This window comes from Camelina sativa, chromosome 9 (assembly GCF_000633955.1).
Source record: "Camelina sativa cultivar DH55 chromosome 9, Cs, whole genome shotgun sequence".
Lineage (NCBI taxonomy): Eukaryota > Viridiplantae > Streptophyta > Magnoliopsida > Brassicales > Brassicaceae > Camelina > Camelina sativa.
In genome coordinates, this window is record NC_025693.1 from 21129657 (window position 1) to 21133821 (window position 4165).

A 4165-nucleotide genomic window follows, 5' to 3' on the forward strand; every position below is an offset into this window, starting at 1 on the left:
ATTGTTTTTAAAGTATATGTACTCAATTAGTAAATTAAATTACTTAAAAAATACTGGTAAAACATATATTCAGTCAAATAATAAACGTTTGTCTATTGGAAAATTTAAATGGTATAATAGTAATATTTTTTTTCGTTAAAATTAGTTGGCCACTCTTTCACGGTGTTTTGTCAATATTTTGGTGTATATGTAGATACCGCAATCCGTACCGAAAATAAACATGATCATCATCTTCATTAGCGGGAAAATAGATACTTTTTTGTAATCCATCCATAATAATCAAAGACAGCCCGTATTTATTGAAAATGTTAAAGTAATTTTGTTACTGGTGTTAAATCTTGTCCTGTCCTATTTCATCCCTTTCCCGTTTTGATCCATCCCATTAGAAATTTTATGTCTCATAACCATTTTATTTTAATGAACTATCAATATAATAATATTATTAATAATTTATGGCTAAGAATTTAGACAAAATACATGCATTCTCCATTTGTATGTTAAAATTTCTATAGTTAGTAGAAATTATAATTCTCAAAACTCTCAAAATATTATCAAAAATACCAAAAATTCTCAAAATACCCGTGTGAAGGTAATAACCTGTGCTACAGCACGAGACAAATATTTTCATACAAATTTTAAATTTGTAAAATAACTCAGAATTATATGAACATGGGTGCTATAGTACAGGTACGTTCTTTTCATGTAAAATTTTAAAAATTTAACCCTAAATGTATTTACTTTGCAAAACATGAAATAATTACTCGTTTAACCATCCCCTCTCTTCCCGACAAATCCCGTCTCATCTCGTCTTGTCTCATCCAGTCTTGTCTCATCCCGTATCCATCATAATTTTTTTTGTCTTATGTTCGTTCTCTTTTAAATAATTACTCGTTAAACAATATTTACTAAATGAGATTGGGTAAGTTAGACGGGATACCATATTTCTCCGTTGAATATTTTTTTATTTACTTAGTTGAAATAATCCAAAAAGTATAGTTTTCAAAAACTATATAATTATTTTTCAAAAAAACCCAAATTTTCAAAATGCTGTCGCATAGTCAATCCTTATCCAAATTAGTGAAAGCTTAACACTTGAATTCATCTACCTATATTTTCTCAACTAATCAAAATATTTCTTACAATTTGCTTAGACGTCTTAAATTCAAGTCTTAAATTCAAATCCAAATATCAAATTTCAGTTTGTTTTTAATTTGTATTGTTGCAATCCAAAAAGACAGACACTATGAAATCCAAAAGACAGACATTGTTATAACCAAAGAAACACAAACATATAAGACCAACCCATCAAGAAGAAAGAGCAAAGACAATAACTTCTACAAAAAAAGATTAAGACTTTTGACTAAAAAGCACAAGGTGACAACGTTATAAAGTTCGTTCACCCGTTGCAATCATCGTTTCACTATTTGATTCACAGAACCTGGCAATAATAAACCCTGAAACACGATCTTTTTTTGACTATAACATTTTTATTAAATATTATTTCTGCGTCAAATCAATACAATTTGTCTTCGATAAATATAATTTGACAATATTTACATAATTTATATTCGATAGATTGAACTCAAGTCTCAAAATGAAAAATTGCAACTACTCAAAGTCTCAAACTAAACAACTACTCAAATCCCAAACATTGATAAGAAAAAAACTACATCTCATTAAAAATTTGCAGAGAAGGTAGTGTTTCATATTCTCAAACCAAACCTTGCAGCTTCGAAATTAAAACCTATAATTTCTCGAACCAATATCTGCAAATTAGTTCGCCAAATCAAATTAAAATTAGTCGACCAAAAACTGCAATTTGTAACTTAGAAAATCAAAAGATGTAGTTTTGTTTACAAAATTCTGCAAATTGTTTAACCAAAACCTACAGTTTATATAACTTGGAAAGTAGAAACCAAACAAACCAAACGTTCAACTTAAAAACAAAATCCTGTAACTTAGACAACCAAATTCTGCAAATTAATTCACAAAAACCTGCAATCTATAGCTTATACAAACCAAACATGCAACTTAGACGATAAAACTCTGCAACGTGAACCTAAATGATTTTAAGCTACGTTGATTATCATAGTCACCTACTCGTCATATCCAGAAAACAACATTATGGACTCAAATAATTTCTTAAAACACAATTCAAACAATCAAGATAGTGAGAATGTCGATTCACATCACTAATTGAATTTCATCGTAAACCGAAACTCACTGTTAATTCCAATCTTTATCTCCTTAATTTGAAACTCTCATATGAAGTACTATCTTCTTCTACATCTCTCCCGTTCCTCAGCTGGAAAACCTTGCAACATTCAAATTAAAAGGCACTTGATAAAGTCTTATAGCAGATTCTATGGCTACTAAATGATAATGCTAAAATCCAGATTTCATACAAACAAAGAAAAATAGAAAAAGCCAAAACATAATGTTCATCACAATAATGAGGAAAAAAAAATCAAACAAACGGGGAAAAGAATATTTACAAACAACCCGTTATATATGAGGAAAACTTACATTGTATTTAAAGCCTCATCTATTGATTACCACAAAATATTCTAAGAGTGCCTATAGCGGTGATCACCAACATGTCTGGAAATGTCAAGACCAATTAATCATCAGACACATGAACTGTAATGGGAAACACACAAGGTGACCTCTTGTCTCATTCAGCCTCTAGTTATCTTTTATAAGAGACATGTTCTCTCTCAAGGCAGTTCTGTGTTTTTAGATCAAAAGAATCATTAGATCATCTCATATTGAGGGCAAGGAGTGTGTTAATTAAGGAAACTAAAAAGAGAAGTATGAACCTTGAGCGTATATGCTCATTAGGAATGCAAGAGAAGACTTGGTTGTAGATGTCAGCGTTCTTCTTAGCTGTTGCCATCCACAAGTCCTTGTATGTTGCATCTTTGATCGGTTCTTCGATTATTTTCATCTAAACACAAAAAATATAAGATTATATTAACATTTTAAAATTTGCTATGAAGTCAAGAATGTTAAGTATAGGCGTTTCTAGAAAATATATATGTAAAAGTACCTCCCCGGCGTGAAGGCCGAGATGCTCTGACCACAAGGAACATCTAAGACTGTAAGAGAATTTCCCGGCCATTCACTTCACTCCGTTCATGAAGATTCGACAAATTCTTTGTCTTCGATCACAACTCCAATCTGAAACACGATCGATTGATTAATGAAATTTAAGACTATATGGATTAAGAAAAAAGAAGAACAAATAACCATTATAATTTGAATTTTGCTGCTGGTTTTCCAAGACCATTGAGCAGGTTTTCTCCATTACAACACAAGCATCGCAAGTTCCAGTTGACGACGACTCATTGCGATGATGGTGAACCTGATACAAAACAACATGTCATTTTAATTTCACTTTTATTATGATATTTTACAAAAATTAATAACTTTATACTTTTCTCATAGAGAAACCAACCACCTGCTGTACATGAACTCAAATAAAGCTAAAAACATGAAAACCAGAGAATTAGCTTACATTGCCACAACCTGTTGTACATCCTTCTTCATTAGATCTTTGTATTTATTATTTCCAACTGATCCCATGTAAGCTGCACCAACAGCTCAATAGATTATATTCATAAGAACAGTAGATCAAAGTGAAGATTATTAAATATGAATCATTGAAAGGGTCACATGAAAACATATATTTAAATAACCAAAAGCTGAAAACTCTCTTGGAAAAGGTTGTACGACTTTCATACCTTGTCCTCTAAAATCAATTCTTGCTTATATATTCTGGGAAAACATGTTCTGCAACTTAAATAACCAAATTCTACAAAATTTTAAAATAAAACCTGCAATCTATCTATAACTTAGACAAACAAAACCTCCAACTCAAGACAACCCAAATCTGTATATTAATTAATCAAAATTTGAAGGATCAACCGAAGGGACCAAGCGAATATACCAATCACAGGTAAGACGCAGCCGAATAAATAACTGGTGTTGGCTTGGTTGAGCAAGACAGTAAGCAATTTGGGACCACTGAGAAAAGTCATCGCCATGGCGAAAGAAGACATGTCATGATGTATCCCTTTAAAATGAGGTTTCTGATTCAACAACAGCCACCCACCAAAAGCCTCTTACTCTCAGAAAAGGTTTGTTTTTTTTTTTTTTTTTTTTT

General features: G+C 31.1%; 1 long non-coding RNA gene across 4 annotated transcripts in view; it reads right to left on the reverse strand.

The window, feature by feature from the left end:
* The window catches only part of LOC104711606, a 4063-nt gene continuing 1411 nt past the window's right edge, over positions 1514-4165 (reverse strand). For 3 of the 4 annotated variants that reach the window (XR_755363.2, XR_755364.2, XR_755361.2), the window contains exons 3-9: positions 3518-3590; positions 3250-3364; positions 3050-3180; positions 2820-2947; positions 2527-2728; positions 2225-2314; positions 1514-1766 (exon numbers count right to left, since the gene is read on the reverse strand). This is a non-coding gene — a long non-coding RNA (uncharacterized LOC104711606). Of the gene's footprint in view, positions 1767-2224; positions 2315-2526; positions 2729-2819; positions 2948-3049; positions 3181-3249; positions 3365-3517; positions 3591-3949; positions 4160-4165 lie in introns of those variants that run through there. The other variant, XR_755362.1, reaches the window with a different exon arrangement.